The 18726-nt window shown below is 41.3% G+C and overlaps 1 long non-coding RNA gene across 2 annotated transcripts; it reads left to right on the plus strand.

Annotated features, from left to right (window-relative positions):
• The first annotated feature begins 480 nt into the window (after window positions 1-480).
• Window positions 481-2701, plus strand: LOC110601228. 2 transcript variants are annotated; one of them, XR_002485793.2, is made up of 2 exons: window positions 481-803; window positions 1180-2701. It is a non-coding gene; the product is annotated as an uncharacterized LOC110601228 (long non-coding RNA). The 2 variants fall into 2 exon arrangements; XR_006351205.1 differs by having other exon boundaries at window positions 1239-2701.
• Window positions 2702-18726: the final 16025 nt, after the last annotated feature.

Below are 18726 nucleotides of genomic sequence, written 5' to 3' on the forward strand. Positions count from 1 at the left end.
ATACCTTATTATCACTTTTCTTTTCTCTCTCGATTATTTATTTTTATTTAAAAATTATCTCACGTTTTCTAATAATAGGTAAATCCTAAATGCATAGAAAATTACTGAAATTAAATTAAATAAATGAAGTAAACGAATAATTTAATCAAAGATTTTAATGTTTTATTACCATTTAAGTGATCTAATGAATTTTTTAATTGTGACGCAACGACCTTGAAGGGAAACAATAATTGAATGAATAGAGTAGAATTTATATTTAATATACAAAATTAATTTTTTTTACTAGTAATAAAATATATTATTTTTATTATAATAATTATATATTTTTAATTTATATAAAAAATAAAAGTAAGGAAGGAATAGAAAAATAAAATTCGTATTACAAAAAAAAAATGTAGTGCCGTGTTTGACAAAGTCCATACACATCCAACGTGCGTGGAGGCAACGCTAACGAAAGTTTTCTGTTGCCAGGTCATTTTCCACTACCTAATCGTCAAGCCTTGGAAGGGCACCAACTCAGCCACGTTCACCTATTCTTAGCCATCGATCTTTCCGCTTTTTCGTTAATCTTGTGCGTTCGTTCTACGCAGCCCCCCTATATAGTAATAGGATGAGCATCCTTTTTCTTTTCATCTCCTTCTCCTTATTCTGTGCCATCTTTCAATCAGATCTCCTCTTCATGGATTCTCTTCCAGTTATATTGTTTGTCCAATCTTTTAGATCTTTCTTTGATCTACAATCTGATTCTAGTTTCATGAGAAGTTCGAATTGGATCGTTCAATATATGGTTTAACATGCTGCAGGTTCGTTGTATTCCCTCTTTTTTTGTTCTTGTATTTTTAAGCCTGGTTTCAGATATGGTTTGAGTGATTGATCATACTTAAAGTTTATTATAGATCTGTGATGCATCTGTTGCTTTCTGTTTCAACTTTTACCTCCATGGACATTTTGACGCTTTGGAATCAAGAATTTTTCAAGAAATCAATTTAATTGATTTATTTTTTAGCAATTTTCTCCCTTGAAATAAAAAAAAATCAAGTCTTTTTAATTTTAAAATTTCCCACGAATGAAGATGAAATTATGGCTAAATTTAAATGAATTTTTTTGAATTTTTTTCTTGCAAAAATTTCATTGCAAATAAATTTTTGTAGATTTGATGATTTTTTTTTTGTTTTTTAGTTGTTATCACCCAAAACGGCTATTCCTTTCCCTCCGTTTCCCTGGTGTTGTTTCTGCAGGTCTTTGTTGTTTGACAAAACATGATGTCCATGGGATAATTCAGTCGCAGTTTATTTCCTCCTGGTGGTGTTGATTCGTGGCTGGAAGTTCGATATGCATGACTACCTTCGATCTCGTTTCTGATCTTTGCTGGGTAGCGCTTGTATCACGCAATTATATGAGGCTAAAAAGAGATGTAATTCGTTGATTGATGTGGATAGCGGGAGATGGGATTTGTGATGCATGGATGTATAAGATATGTCAGGACGAAAAGCCCAATATTGTCTAATTTATGGGGTCTCGTAGTCCTTGGTTAATATCTTTGTCATCCGACCTTTGCCATGACAGGTGCGCTTGCATGGCAGGTCACCCTATTCTTAATAAAATTATTGATTTCGAGTTTTGTGAGTGGAGATCGCACGGGGATTGCCCGGGTTCTCCTCTCGCTGGTGTGTGTTTTGTTCCGCTTTCTTATTTTTGTTAACCGCCACAATTCCAATCCGTAACTGATACAACAGATCTCTAGAGGCGCATCAACATATTGCAACTTGAAGGCATTTGCTCTGGAGGTACTCTCTGACTGACTTCTCAAATTCGATTTTGTTCTAAAGGTCTAAATTATTTAATTCAAATCTATATTTGCATCATGCTTGCTAGCTATTTGGCGGCAATACTTTCCTTTGATTAAGATCCCTTTCAAAAGGGTACAACTAAATAATGTGTTGGATGTTTGAAATTGGCAGTTATCGTATTGTGGAGTTCTTCGAAACTGGATAACCTTTCAAGGTAAAAGGAAATTGCGTTCAATGATATATGGTTTATCGTTTTTAACCCAGAAAAAAAAAATCACTGCCCATGTTGATTCATGAATTCTCCTCCTGCAAATCAACAAATTTCAGCTGTCTCGTTATTCTGCAATTAAATGACATTTATCTTTAGTTATTGTTATTTAAATCTACATCAAAGGCAATACATTTAATTATATTTTTCCATCCAAGCGTTTCCCTTCTTTGTCAAATATTATTTAGTTGATTTGTTGGATCATCAAAATCGCCAGATGCTGTGTATTTCCAAATTCTATTACTGTATAATTTAATTTGGAATTTTTAATATGATTCGTAGTGTATAATGTATTTGTCCAAGTCAATTTCCTCTTTTTTGTTCTTGGTGATCTTTTGTAACATGGATGTCCTTCCTAGTTTGTTCTCTTGCTTGTTTATGGAGGATGCCATTGCTGAGGAGGGCTCAAGCGCAACTGTAAAGGTGACAACATCAAGTGGTTAGATGTTTTTGTTTGCACTTCCTCACCATGTTTACGAATTCATTTGAGCCTGTAGTTAATTTTTAGACTATGTTTAATACCAGCGCGGTAGTTGGTACCCATCAGTACATGAATTATCAAATTTAACTCATGTTCATATTATTTGGGGTGGTTTATGTGTTGCTGCGTCTATAATTAGAAATTTCATTTTGAGGTTTTGGATGTGGACTGTTTTGAGAGCACTTGTTTCTTTTGCACAAATATTTTTTCCAAGTTCGTCATCTAGGCTATTTGTTTTTTGGTACCACAACAAATGAAGGTGTTTTTCATTTTACAAATAAATTTGTAGTCCAAGGGGTTTTGAAAATATTGTAAATTTGATGGAAATGGTTGGATAGTCCGACTGTTCATGCAATCGAAAAGAAAGCACTGTATATAGATATATGCATGGTTTTATGACAATTTTCTGAATGGGCGACGAATGAACGCCAAACGAATATTGATATGATTATCGGTTTTAATTAATATTTGTTGCTATAAATTTTTTCCCGAAACGACTAGAATTTTAAAAGGTTCTTGGCTTGAAAAGTTTGAACTTGGTGTTAGAATCATGAATTGATAATTAAAAATAGTTGTGGATTTTGATTGTAGGATGAAAAATAAGATGGTATGTTTATTTAATATTATTATTATGATGAAGCTGTATATAAAATATCTGGAAAATTGTGGTCAATAACGCGGCATGTCCGGAAGATCTGTAAGCTCAAAGTGGCAGAGCGCTTGAAACCCCAATTGGGCTTCGAGAGGTTGGTGGTTCAAATCCGCCCAGATCTGAAGTCTACTGGTGTTTATTTACTGTCAAAGTGATAAAATTTTTTTAACTCATTGCCATGGTTATAATTTTGTTATATTAATATTTTAATTATATACATTTTAAAGATATTAAAATTTTCATTTCAAAAAAAAAAAGATTAAATTTTTTTAAAGATATTTTCATTAATGAGAAGTGTATTTAATAATAAATGATTGAAAATAAAATGAAATTGGGTTATAATAATTTATTTATATATCGATGATAATATAAAAAGAAAAATATAAAAGAGAAAGTAGATCATAATTTTAAAATATTAAAAAAGGAGAGGGATGTTTTTTTATCCTTCATGAATATTTAGTCTTAGAAGTTGGTACTGTAGAGAATATCTTAATTACTGAATGGATGGTATTTATTAGAACTATAATTTTTGGGAATTGGTTTTATATATTTGTTGTTGTAGGGGTTTTTTGGTGGATTGTTTCAGTCTACAGGATGGTTTGTGCGGTGGCAATTATCAAGAATTGGTTTGGGAAAGCAAAGAGAAGATTGATAATGCAGGTGTGGAGTTGATGCTTTAAAACTAGAGTCTTTCTTGTCGGTATACAACTCTAATAGAAAGACACGAGAAGTTTGAGAGTCCTGACCATGAAACCCACTTGCAATCAAAAGAGAACAAAAATCAACCAACGCAAAGACAATAGCAAGTAAATATATATACCCCACCTCAAGGTGGAAAGGCAACCCAAACTCTAGGTAAAGAGGAGGAGAGAGCCTCACTACCACTAATTGATATGAGACAAGTACCAACTCCTAAAAAAAAAAGGATCGAGAGGATTTTCCCAAAAAAAAAAAAAAGTTTGTATTATAGCTAGGAGGGATGCTTCGAGAATTAAATTAAATTAAAAGTTAAAAAATTTAATTTAGTCGCATGAGAGAAAAAATATATACAATTGCATATATATATAATTCATCTATCATTTAAATATTAAGAAATTTCTTTAAAAAATTTTAAATAACAATAAATTTGAAATTAACAAAACACTAAAAAATTTCAAAGACATTTTAATAATTGTAACTTTTTGTGAAATTCATTTCAAATTTGTAAAAGATTGATTTTAATTATAATCAATTCTATGGAATTAGTTCATATAATTAAATTCTAATTTTGATTCAAATTAAACACACAAATACATAGAATTTAATCAAATTTTATAAAAAATTAGGATTAAACCTGATGATCTGAAATTCAGAAAATAGGGTTTTAAAAGGGTTTTGTGAACTTAGAAAAAACTTAACTTAGAGGAGAATGTTTCCTCCCTTTTATCCTCTTTCTTCCCCCTCACGCGAGATGACCTTTCCACTATAGGACCACCTACCCCTTGGTGTAGGTCCGTATGTACAGATAACCTCAGGACAATCCATATGTCAGGCAAGCATTTAATTTCCTTCGGCGCGTGAGTGGACAGGGCTGCGAAATGACTGAACCTGCAGTCATTTCTTCTTGTGGTCGGGTTTGAGGAAAAAGGACCGAAACCTAGGAAAGGGTTGGCTTAAAGGCTGAAATGGACCGGACCGGTCTGATTGAGTGACTTAAATAGGAGTCCGATCAGGAGGATGAACGGGTTGGGCCTGGCTTATTCGGGGGCTTAGGAACCTTCTGATTGTGAGCTGCTACTATCGGCCCGGCCTCGTAATGGGATGGAGAAACCCAGCGGTCATCAAATGCCCCTTTACCTTCTCATCAGTTATTGCTCGACTGATGAGGGGGTAAATACCGAGAATCATTATGACCGCACCATCTAAATACAGTTTGCCTCAAAACACCCTTTCACCTTATCGTCATATCGATTTCCAAATTTTCTCCATCTTTTCCCAGTTCCTGCTTTCCTCGGTCATTCGTGCACGCTGCTATCTGCGTTTCCCTGTTTTTATTTTCACGGTATGTTTCTTCTTTTACCGGGGATAGCTCTAATCTCTCGGATGCCGTCAACCTAGAGTTTAGCATCACCCCGTCTAACATCTGAAACTTCATTCCCAGGAAATACCTGGATATCCCTTTTTTTTTTTACGTTAGTGCCCCTTGCCAGAAGGGGAGAATCGTTCTCCTTGATCCTCATCCTTCTGGTTTGATCGGCTCTCAGAAAGATGTGAGCTTGATTTTGTCTTCCTTCGAATCTGTTTGTCTGAGCTGGGGGTTCACACCCACGGCGCGTCTATTCATCGCCTTCTTCAAGGGGTCAAGGCGAGCCAAAAATCTTATTACTTTGTCCCTCGTGGAGGCCCATTTTAATCTTCCTTTTGTGATTTTCGCTGAGAAATCTTCTGACTTGCCCCGATTTTGGATTTTTTGCAGCTTCTGAAATGAAAATGGATCAGATTAAGCCCTCTAAGAATTTCGTGCTCTCCTGGTAAGACATGAATACTGCCTCGGGCGCCTTCCTAGCGGGGCGATCGAGGGAGGAGACTTCCCAACAAGTGGCCGAAGTAAGATCGTCCAAGTTGTCTTTCCGGCCTCCTTCCCCTGCTCCTGCCCGAGCTACGAAGCTAGGCCCTCGAGATGCTAGATCTTCAAGGTCATCAAGTTGCAGCAAGTCGGGCTCGGCCACTCAAGCTGTTCAAGCCCCTAGGTCTCCACGGACTTCGAGATCGAACGAGAACTCCGGGTTGATGGGGAAGAAGCCTGCCTTGCCCTCTAGTGATGCTCTTGGAGGGGGACTCGAGACCTCCACAGCCGAGGTGAAGGTCCTTGCAAGTGAGACTAAGATCGCGCTTGTGGGGAATGTTCAGGGGGCTTCAGTCGAGGGTGTTCAGGTTACAGAGCAGAGGGAGTCCGATTTTGCAGATGGCGGGAGTGTAGCGGAGGAGGTCGGGGGCAAGCGTCCTGCCCCTACCGAAATGCCGGCCTCGGTTCCCATTCCAAAGGAATCCCGGGCTTCTAGGAGACCGGCTCCTATCCTCCCTCCTCTTGAGAAGAAAAAGGACGCTCCCGTGGTATCTCTGATGTCTGCTCCTGATTCAATTCCAAGGAATAACATGATTTCTGAAGTTTATTATGGAATACAAGATACGGCTCACACATGTAATATAAAGCAGATCATGGTAGATTCGTGTCAGGATTTCCTTGCTGGGAATGGTGAAGATGTTCAGTTTGCTGTTGATTTTGATGTAGAGCGCTTGTGCTATGAGAAACAGAGATCTACTGCACTCAGTCAAGCTTCTGTTGATGCTTTCCGATATGTGTTCTGTGATATTCAAAGTTTAGCTTACAAATATGCAAGTAGGGACAATGCGTTGATGGCTATGTTTAAACCAGGAAGCAAGGGTAATTTGCTAAACTTAGTCCAACATAGTATGTGTGTAGGTTTGCAACATTTACTTGTTCCATTGCCCTTTAGAATGCTTTACCGGCTTTCTTGTGCTACTTTAAGTAAGCAAAAGGGTGACAGCGCTACTTGTAACAGCCCAAAAATCGGACCGCTACCGGCGCTAGGATCCAGATCGGCTTAAGGCTGCCGGGACCCGTAGCAAGCCAAACATTCATCCTGCAAACCTGTTTAATCCCGTACATGATCAACACATACATAAAATTTTTTAACTTTTCATTTCATTCAATCACCAAACTCAACATGTGCATGCACTATTCAAATACATAATCATCAACCCCACACTGGAGTCCTCAACAAAGCTCCAATGGGGTAACATAACATATAGTGAGTTTGGCTTACTTAAAACATCATTAAACCGTTAGATTTGACAGATCATGTAAACAAAGGGATTAACATACAAACTAGGGTCAAGCACAACTATGATCTCCTCAATGACATCATTACATAGCCTTACATTTCAATACATACTTTTACATCATTTCATAACTTTACAAATACATCATGTCCACTACTATCCTATTACATATACATGACCATAGCCATAACCTGCTGACCTCCTGAACTATCTCTGTCCCTGCAACCTGGGGTTAGGGGAGAGGGGTGAGCTAAAAAGCCCAGTGAGCAGAACTAAGTAGGAAAACAGTTTATTATATCATATGCTTTCATGACATGCATCACATCACAAACAATACACATCAAGGATGAATTTGTCACCAATAGCCCTCTACATATAGATGTCATATCATAACAAGTTCAGCAATGCTCTATGCCAGGGGCGATACAGCCACGCCTGGACTTCACATACTCTATGCCAGGGGCGATACGGCCACACCTGGACTTCTCTTCCTCTATACCAGGGGCGATACGGCCACACCTGGTCTTTCCATCATATATCATGTCATACATGTGATATCGTGTCATATCATGTCATACTGAGGGCTAATGGATCATCCAAAATCCATCCACATCATCATCATCGTATTATGCAATGCAACATATTTGTGATCTCTAATGCAACAACCTATTACATAATATGGTATCCGTGATGCATGAACGTGCTTTAAACATAATTTCTTTGATATTAAAAGAGTTATGTTCTACTCACCTTTGACTAGCTCTGGACTGACTCTGAAGCAGCTAATACTGCCAAACACCTTGGTTCCTCAGGTCCGATCCTACACAGGTGGACTCTAATGAGGTGCCAAACACACTCTAAACAACTCATAAACAACTACCCAAAAACCCCCTAAAACAACACCAAAACATGCATAGGAAACAACCATGAAAAGGCTGGACATGGCACTTTCGGCGGCACCTTCGGCGGCCGAACCCTCTCTCCAGAGACAAAACTCGGGCATTTTCAGCGGTACCTTCGGCGGCCGAAAGTCCCTCTCCAGAGACGAAAGTCAGGCACTTTCGGCGGCCGAACCTTCCTTCGACGGCCGAAAGTCTGCTTTCAAGCCAAAACTCAACTTTCAGGGGCAAGGTTTGGCGGCCAAACCATGCATCCATAGGCAGGTTCGGCGGCCGAAACTACCTTCGGCTTCCGAACCTGAGTTCATCAGAACTCAGCCTCTCGTGCATACCAGCCTCCAAAACCTTACCAAACACCCCAAACAAGCATCCAACCTCTTAAAAACATGTATAAACACTTAACCATGCACAAAGGAGCTTAAATAAGCTTAAACTCCAACAAAAACATCATAGAGCATACATAAAGAGCTTATGACCCACATAAGCCAAAACCATCAAAACTACTCAAAACCTCACTTGCTCTCTCCCAATCATGCATACACTCTCCCACATGCATATAGGGCATAAACACTAGTCCAGGCCCCCAACAATCAGCACATAAACATACATTGGGCATAAAACCCACATAAACCCTAACATGCATATCTACCCATACTCAACCATCAAAACTTGTTTAAACTTACTTAAAACTTCATTAAAACACAAGGAAAGCAAGGATCTACACTTACCTCTTGAAAATCGAGGGGTGGAGCGATCCCTAACTCGGAAGTGTGGAGGATCCAAGCTCCAAAAGCCTCCAAGCTCCCAAAACTCCTATTTAAGCTTCAAAACTTCAAAACAAGGGTAGAATTCATGAAAAACTTGAGGGATGGGTAGAGAAAGCATGAAAACGACCAAAGGAGTACAAAAACTCACCTGAGTTCGAGAATGGGGAGAAAACTCACCCATTTCTGATCTGAGGGCTCTTTATAGGTGGCGTGGTCAACAACTTTCGGCAGCCTAACGTGCCCCCTAAACTCATGCATGTTCGGCGGCCAAACTTGAGGTTCGGCGGCCGAACCTTCGTTCGTTCAAACAAAACTTTCGGAGGCCAAAAGCGCTCCCGAAACCTTCCCATGTTCGGCGGCCGAACTTCACTTTCGGCGGCCGAACCTGGCAAATGCCTCCTTGGTCTTTTCTTTTCAAAACTCAATTCTTTTTCTTTTCAAAACTCAATTCTTTTTCATTTAAAACCATGAAATCACGGAAGGTGGGGATTTCGATGCCGGAATCTAGCCGGGTATTACACTACTGAATTTGCCAAGTGTCATATCCCATCTGTTGTCATTGAAGGTTCTCTTTTATCCGGCTTGAATCTCCTTTTGAGGGTACTGGAAGGTCTGAGCCAGAGAGTGCTGGGTCTCCCATGATCAGCAATGTAGATAGGATAAATGCAGATTATGTAGATGATGGTGCCCCTAGGCATGTAAGTCCTTTAAGGACGGTCTTCCTTCTATTCCGCGTAGGTGATGAGAATAGGCTGTAATATACTTTTCTTTTAATGAAAATTTATTTCTGTCTCTTACTTCATGTTCATACCTGAGTTATTTCCTGTTTTGTGTTTATGCTTGAATTGTTTTTACCTTTGTCTGTTTTTTAATACTCTACCGAGCTATCTAAACTATTACAAGCACAATTTGTTCAAATTTTTTCAAAATGAAATACTCAAACTATTCCCCGTAATTCATAAAGAATTGAGCACACAGTCCCTTACCGCTTGCTTTTAAGCTAACCAGGGATGAAGACTTAGCCCAAGACTTGGCTTCTGGCTTGTAAATTTTTTCAATTTCACAGGGGCCTTCTCATCTGTAGGCTTTTTCCGAGCTGGATTTATCGTAAGGATAAGACCCTGAGCTGTGCTCCTTTACGGGTTCTGACCCCATTAGGTCCTCAGCCTGAGCTCAGTTTTTAACAGTTGACCAGTTGTCCTCAATTTTCTTTTCATTACTTTATGCATATGATCTCAGACGTATAGCCTTTGTATAATCAAAGTAAAATGGATCATGTACCTTTTAAGGGGATAAACAGGGCTGGCCTTCTTAGTTTTAATTCTATTCTGACAGGATCTGAGGCTGAGGCCTTATCTTCTCACGCCATTGGATTTTTTCTTAGCTTATAGGAGGTGTGTTTTCTTCAGTTTGATTTTTGAGCTTTCTGAGCTCGGCTTTCTTTTGCTTGGTTTTCTGAGTTCGTGTTTTCAGGTCGGCACTTTTGGCCCCTTATCGTCTTTCGTCTGATGATTCAGTTCTCGGGTATGCCTCGGCTGGGTCCTTTACCGCTTAGATCTTTCTCTAGGCTAGTCGAGCCGGTTTAGTGTCATCAGTTAATTTTGGGGTCGGCGTCTTAACAACTTGTAATCCGAGTTCGGATTTAGACTTTTTATTTCTGCCTTAGTATCTTTTTGAGGTCGGCACGGCACTTTGCCTCCTTTGGCTGTGAGATCAGAGTCTCTTCCTCTTAGGTCCCGAGCTCCTTTGGGAGGTCAGGATCTGGTCTTTCATTGGTGATTCTGGGCCCATTTTTCATGAGTTGTTTTTGCGTGTTGTCATTGTATGCCGCTGTTTTTGTTTGCTCCGGGAGATCTTGGAGATCTTACCGGCCGGAGATCTTGTGGATCTCACCGGCCATTTTTGCTCCGGGAGATCTTGTGGATCTCACCGGCTGTTTTGTGCCAGGAGATCTTAGGGATCCTAGCCTTGTACTTCCTTGAGGTCTTCTGTAAGATTCGAGCTCAATGGCCTTACTGCCGCTTCGTTATCTCTGCCAGTTTTGTGGTGGTGGGGGTGTTTTTGAGAGCCCGGTCACCTACCTCATTGAGGTCTTCTGGGATCTGTTCTTTTCTTTTTCTGAGAGGGTTAATACTCACAGTAATAGAGATAATCATTGCTCCGACAAAAGGTGATGTTATTCCATTCATTCATGTTTTCATAATACAAGAAGTTCTTTTTACAAATATTATAAGGGAAGTACCTCTTCAGGTGCTGGATATTCCAGGCGTGAGACTCAGGGTTTCCCTGCATATCCTCGATTCGATATACCCCTGGCTTGACTACTTTTGTTATTCTGAACGGGCTCTCCCAGGTCGGTGCCAACTTGCCTGCCGCCGCTCTTTTTCCTGTAGCTTCTAGGTTTCTCAGGGCCAGGTCCCCTACCTTCAGGCTTCTTTCCCTGACCCTTTGATTGTAATAACGGGCAACTCTTTGTTGATAAGCGGCGGTTCGAATTTGGGCTTCTTCCCTAACTTCCTCTAGGGCATCAAAGTTACTTCTCAGCTTATCGCTATTCGCGTTCTCATCATTGAACTGGACCCGATGTATAGGAACTTGTAGCTCGATTGGGACTACGGCCTCAGTGCCAAATGCAAGTGCAAAAGATGTTTCTTTAGTGGACGACCTGGGGGTAGTTCGAAGTGCCCACAAGATACTGTTGAGTTCTTCTGCCCAATTCGCCTTTGCCCCATCCAGCCGTTTTTTCAACCCATGGAGGATAGCTCTGTTGGTGACCTCTGTCTGGCTGTTGGTCTGAGGATGAGCTACCGAGGAGAATTTGTGCCATATGCCCAAGTTTGCTGTGAACGCCCTGAAGGCACTGCAGTCGAATTGTCTGTCGTTATCTAAGATAAGTACCCTCGGTACTCCAAATCTGCAGATGATATTCCCCATAAAAAATCTATCATCTTGCGAGTTGTTATTGTGGGGATTGCTTCCGCCTCTGGCCATTTCGAGAAGTACTCCACAGCCACTACTACAAACTTTTTCTGCCTCGTGGTTTTGGAAAAGGGTCCCAGGATGTCTATTCCCCACTGCGAGAACGGCCACGGGCTGGAGATGCTGGATTGAGGAGTGGCTGGGATATTGATGGCGTTGGCAAATCTCTAGCAGACATCACATCTTCGGACAAACTCTTATGCTTCCTTCTTAACGGTGGGCCAGTAGTACCCTTGCCTGAATATCTTATTAGCCAGCGTTCCTGCTCCTTCGTGGGCTCCGCACATTCCTCTATGTATTTCTTCCATCACCTTTATTGCCTCTTCTGGGCTCACACAGCGGAGCCACGGGCTGGATTTCCCCCTTCTGTACAAAGTTCCCCTTATGGCTTGATAATTGGCAGCTCGGGCCGCTATCTTTTTTGCGTCGTTCTTATCTTCGGGAAGCTTTCCCTTCTCTAAGTATTCTAGGTATGGGGTCATCCAGTTCTGGTTTTGCTCCACCTGAAATACAGTGACTGTTTTATTAAAGGCGGGCGTGCTGACATACTATATGTATACCTCATCAGGAAGTTATTCTAGTTCTTCTTTGGTCAACCGACTGAGCAAGTTTGCTTCCTCATTCTCCTCTCTGGGTATTCTTTGGTATTTCACTGTGATTCCTCGACTCTTGAGCTCGGCTTCTATGGCTTTTACCTTTGCCAGGTAATTCTGCATGATTGGGTCTCTGGCTTGATATGCCCCGGTTATCTGATTAATCACCAGCTGGGAGTCACTATTCACTTCGAGGTCGGTCGCCCCCACTTCTATTGCTACCAGCATCCCATTTATTAGGGCTTCATACTCTGCCATATTATTAGAGGCCTTGAATTCTAGGCGTAGGGCATAGCAAACCTTAAATTCTCCAGGTCCCTTTAGCAGTATTCCAGCGCCACTGCCCCCGGTGCCTGATGCCCCATCTAAGTATAGTTTCCAGTCGAATTCCTGAGAGGACTGCCCCTCTGTCTCCTCTCCCGATGCTTCAGAAGCTAGCTTACTCGGCCCCTTTTATTCTTCATTGAATGTGTACTCTGCTATGAAATCAGCCAGGGCCTGAGATTTTATAGCGGTCCGAGGTCGGTACTCTAGATAGTAAGGGCTAATCTCAATGGACCAAGCCAGCATCCGACCTGAGGTTTTCGGCCTGTGCAGAATCTTCTTCAGAGGTTGGTTTGTCATTACTACTCCCTGATGGCTTTCCAGATAGACCCTGAACTTCCGAACTGCTAGCAACAGAGCATATGCAATCTTCTCGATGTTCAAATATCTGATCTCGGCATCTTTAAGCACCTTGTTGACATAGAAGACAAGCTTCTGCTCCCCTCCTTCCACCCTAACCAGCACGGCACTAACGGCTTGTTCTGAGGCTGACAATTAAATCAAGAGCTCTTCTCCTTCCCTTGGACTGCTGAGCACATGAGGCGAGCTAAGATAACTCTTGAGTTCTTTGAAACCTTCTCGGCAGTCCTCGGTCCATTCAAAGTTCGGCACTTTCCTCAACTTCTTAAAGAATGACAAGCATCTCTCCGCCGACCTCGACATGAACCGATTGAGCGCCACCACTCTCCCAGTAAGTCTCTGGACATCCCTCACACAGGTAGGCTCTGGCATATTCAGGATAGCTTCTACTTTCTCCGGGTTGGGCTCAATGCCTTTTCCACTCACCATATACCCCAGGAACTTCCCTCCCCTAATGAAGAAAGTGCACTTAGCCAGGTTTAACCACATTCTGTACTGCTCCAACACCTCAAATACCTCCCTGAGGTCTACCAAGTGTCGATGGAAGGTCGGGCTCTTCACCACCATATCATCCACATATACTTCCACATTTATGCCGATTTGATTTTTGAAAATCTTGTTCATCAGTCTTTGGTATGTTGCCCCGGCATTCTTCAGCCCGAAGGGCATGGCCTTATAACAATAAGTCCCATCTTCTATTATGAACGAGGTCTTTTCTTCATCCGACCTGTCTATTGGAATTTGGTGATACCCAGACATAGCATACAAAGACGACATGTAATCAAAACCGGCCGTGGAATTGACCATTTTATTAATATCAGGGAGGGGATAACAATCTTTAGGACAGGCCTGATTCAGGTCAGTAAAATCTATGCACATCCTATATTTGCCATTGGCTTTTTTGACTAATACAGGATTTGCTAACCACTGCGAGTACATGACTTCCCTGATAAAGCCTGCCTCTTCTAACTTCCGTACCTCCTCCCCGGTGGCCTGTTGCTTCTCCCTTCCTACTACCCTTTTCTTCTGCTTCACCGATCTAGCTTCAGGGAGGACATTCAGCTTGTGCATCATCACCTCGGGGTCAATCCCGGGCATGTCAGAAGGCTTCCAGGCGAAGCTCGACGTGTGACCTCGGATCAGGGCCATGACTTCAGTTTTCTGCTCCTTAGTTAGGCCGGCGTTAAGACTGAAGACCTTATCCGTCTCGGTTTCTGATAGAGGAAAAGTTTCCAGCTCTCCGACCGGCTCTGTTTTAGCCTTTTTTTTCTCGTCCCTAACTTCTAGGACTTTTGAGTCAAGCCTTTTTGCTGCCGAGCTCGGCTCTGATACCGTGGCCAGATACACTACTCTCGCCTCCTCCTGACGTCCTCTGACTACACCCACTCCTGCCTCTATTGGGAACTTCATAGCCAGATATCTGATGCTGGTTACGGCCTCAAAGTCAAACAGCGCGGGTCTCAACAGGATTGCATTGTAGCTCAATGGGAGTTTGACCACTAAGAACACCGCATAGTGAGTGCGAGTCCTTGGTGCCTCTCCTAAAGTGAGAGCCAGCTTTACCTTCCCCTCCACTGGCACCGGGATTCCTCCGATCCCTTTCATTGGGGCCTGGTCCCGGACTAGTTGTTCCTCGGGAATTCCCATCTGTTGGAAGACTCTATAGGGTAGCAGGTTCACCTTGCTTCCATCATCCACCAAGATCTTCTTCACTCGGTAGTTGTGAATGACGGCTTCAATGACAAGGGCGTCGTCATGAGGCATCTGAACACCCTGAGCATCCTCCGGAGAGAAAACGATGGCCAATGGAGAGTGCTCGATGACCTGCATGACCTCGGTATTGCTGCTTTCCCCCTCTTGACTCCTTTTCTTCCCCCTTCGGCTCATCCGACCTCCAGTGCCTCCAACAATCATGTTGATGGTCCCACTAGACCCATCATTCACTGGTGCTGCTCCCGCTCTCCGGGATGTTTGCTCCGCTGGGTTGGGCCGAGGCCTTTGTCCCTCCGGTTTCTTCACAAAGTTTCTGAGGTGTCCCCTTTTTATCAGCCTCTCGATCTCAGCAATTAGCTGGTAGCAGTTGTTGGTGTCATGGCCATGTGTACGATGATACTGACAATATTTATCAGGATCTCGCTGGTTTGCTTCAGCTTTCATAGGTCTGGGCCATTGAAGGAACTCCTTGTCCTGTACTGCCATGAGCACCTCGGCTCTGGAGGCGTTGAGCAGGGTCAGGCTCTCTGGAATCCACGGAGGGAGCGATTTCTGTTCTGGGACCCTTGGAGGGTGGGTTCTTTAGTCTCTTCGCTCCCAGGGCTGTCTGTAAGTTTTAGGCCTTCTGCCTTGCTTCTTTTCCTGCCTCTCCGACCTCTTTTTTTCGAGGGTTTTTACTCTGTCTTCTGCCCCTTTGGCAAACCTGCTCGTTATTAAGGCATCATCCTGCCTTATGTATTTCTCCGCCCTCTTCATGAGCTCTGCTAGTGAGGTCGGGGGTTTCCTGCTCAACGAGCCAAAGAACTCGGGCGAGGTCGTCCCTTTCTGCATGGCCTCTACCGCCCGACTCTCATCCAGCTCGGGGATCTGTGGGCCTCTGTGTTGAAACGGGCCACATACTCCCTCAGCGATTCATCCTTCCTCTGCTTGACCGTCTCCAAGTAACTGGTCTTTCTCTCTGCTGGCACTCCGGCTATGAACCGGCTGATGAAGGCGTTAGCCAGATCCCCGAAACTCCTGATGCTCCCCGCGCTGGTCCTGTCAGAGTTGTAGGGAATACCTTGCACATCAAGACATCTGACAGAGTCTACAACTCCATAAAAGTTTTGTAGTTGAGAACATGCTCCCTCGGGTTGCCAGCCCCGTCATATGCTGCCATAGGAGGCATCATAAACTTCTTGGGGACGATATCCTGCTGCACCCACTTCGAGAAGGGTGAAGAGGTGGGCAAGAGAGTTTGATTCTGATCCTTCGTTCCCAACTCAGACAAGAGCTGCTCTTTCATCTTTTGCAGCTTTTGGTCTACACTCTCCTCCTCCTGCCTGGGTTTCTTCTCTCGGCGGTACTCCTCTTCCTCCACTTCGCTTCTCGTCCACTTGGTTGTTTCGATGGAATAACTGTCGGCTTCGTCATTCTCAATCAACTCCCTCACCCTCCTTCTGTGAATCCTTGCTTCGGGCTCTATTTCTCCACCAGCTCTCCTGCTTCTCTCTCCTGTTTCTCGGCTGGTTGTTTGAGGAGGATTGAGGGTAGGTTGGCGAGGTTCATTGGTTTTGGGTTCTTCTACCACTGGCAACACATTCACCGGGGTGTTAAGGCCCCTTTGTTGCATCATCTGCCCCAACCAGTGAGCAGTATTTTGTAGTTGGAGGGCCATGGTTTGAAGGTCCTGGTTGGATAGAGCAGCTCCGGGCACGTTTCCTGCCAAGCTTGGCGAGGGGTTGAAGGGGATTGGTGTTTGGTTGTTTGGGGTTGTGGGACTGGAAAAAGAGAATTGTTGTCCCTCCTGAGCGGAGCTCAGGTCATTAGGGGTGTTGACAAGATTGTTTTCGTTGTGGTTAGCCATCGTGGATCTCAGTGGGTATTGTAAGAGTGGAACTCCGGCGATGAAAAGATCTCCTTCGTTCCCACAGACGACGCCGATTGATGATATGAGATTCAGAAAATAGGGTTTTACAAGAGTTTTGTGAACTTAGAAAAAACTTAACTTAGAGGAGAGTGTTCCATCCCTTTTATCCTCTTTCTTCCCCCTCACGCGAGATGGTCTTTCTGCTATAGGACCACCTACCCCTTGGTGCAGGTCCATACGTACAGATAATCTCAGGACCATCCCTGTGTCAGGCAAGCATTTAATTCCCTTCGGCGCGTGAGTGGACAGGGTTGCGAAATGACTGGACCCGCAGTCATTTCTTCTTGTGGCCGGGTTTGAGGAAAAAGGATCGGAATTTAGAAAAGGGCTGGCTTAAAGGCTGAAATGAGCCGGACCGGTCTGATTGAGTGACTTAAATAGGAGTCCGATCAGGAGGATGAACGGGTTGGGTCTGGCTTATTCGGAGGCTTAGGAGCCTTCTGATTGTGGCCCGCTACTATTGATCCGGCCTCGTAATGGGATGGAGAAACCCAACAGTTATCAAAACCAAATATAATATATGAGAATAAAATTCTCCTCCAAATTTTAAACGTAATAATACCAGTTTGGATTTAATACTTTTATTTAAGCGAGAAATACTCCATAACATTCCATCTCATTTATTGAGATTTTACTTAAAATTTATGTTATTGACAATGTTAAAACCACCTGCTTGCATGATGTGGACTGTAACATCCCATCTCATTTATTGAGATTTTGACTTAAAAATTTATGTTATTGATAACGTTAAAGCCAATTGGTTGCACTATTTTTCGTTAATAGGATTCATAAATCGAAATTGTATAAAATTTTTAAATAAATTGAATTAAATATTTTGAAAATAAGTGAAAATTATGTTTAAAGGTCATTTGGACTACTCATATAAGATTTGTATAAAACAAGATCAAACCGCTAAAACGTAATTGATGTGGAAGATCTTACGTCAATAAAATATAATAAATCAAAATTAGCTATTACAAAAACGAGGTGGAGCCACTAGAATGGAATTACTGTGGAAGGTCCACGCCGATAAAATATAATAAATTAAAATTATATATAATAGTAAATATAAAATTATTAAATAATTTAAATTAATTATTTTAAATTAAATAAAAAATAATTTCATTCGATTTTAAATATTTTATTTACTTTTTCATCCATATATTTTACTAATAAATTCTTAAATAGATTCTTAAATATGCTATAACTATTTAAATAAGTAAGTTTTTATGTTTGGAAATTACTATTCTATATTCATTAAATTTTAATATTTTACATTGAAAAATAAATATTAAAAGGGCTTATTTGTAACTTACTAATATTTATGAATAATTTATAAAAGTATAGAATGAATGGTAATTAAAAATATAAATTTAAATTGAGGATTATTTTATTATTAAAATACTTAAACGAAAGGTTGCCAGTTGGCCGTTGTTTATTTGTTGCGTGTTCCGTATTTTTGGTCACAATCCTCACGCCTAGGGTCAGCATTCGGTCGGTTCGGTTCAAAACCGAATCGAACCGAATAAATCGAAAATCGAAATTTTAGTGTTTATAAAAATCGAACCGAATCGATTTTAATCAGAAACCGAACCGAATCGGTCTGATTCGGTTCGATTCGATTCGGTTTGATCGATTTCGATTTTTAATAATTTTTTTATTTTTTACACTTTATTTTTAATATTTTAAAATTTAATTAAAATATTTTAATTTTAGTATGATTTAATTTCTCTATATTATTGAAAAAACATATTATTATCACTAATCGGTTCGGTTTGATTTTTTCAGTTTTTTTTATCAAAACCGAACCGAACCGAAATAACTGAAATTTTTGAAATTAAAAATCGAACCGAACCGAAATGTATAAAAAACTAAACTAAATTTTTAAATCAATTCGGTTCGATTAATTTTATCGATTTGAACCGAATACTGCTTATCCTACTCACGCCCTCCTATCCCATTTATTTTAATATTATATTATAAATTAAAATATATTTTAGTATCTTAAATTTAGTTTTAAGGTTATATTTTATGACCATTTCAAAAAAAAAGTTTATACTTGGTGGTTGCGTGTTCGGTAATTTTGCTGTTTTGTTCACAAGCCTAAAAAAAAAAAAATAAAAATAAAAAAGAATACCAAACCCCATG

The sequence above is a fragment of the Manihot esculenta genome, chromosome 1 (assembly GCF_001659605.2).
Source record: "Manihot esculenta cultivar AM560-2 chromosome 1, M.esculenta_v8, whole genome shotgun sequence".
Taxonomy (NCBI): Eukaryota; Viridiplantae; Streptophyta; class Magnoliopsida; order Malpighiales; family Euphorbiaceae; genus Manihot; species Manihot esculenta.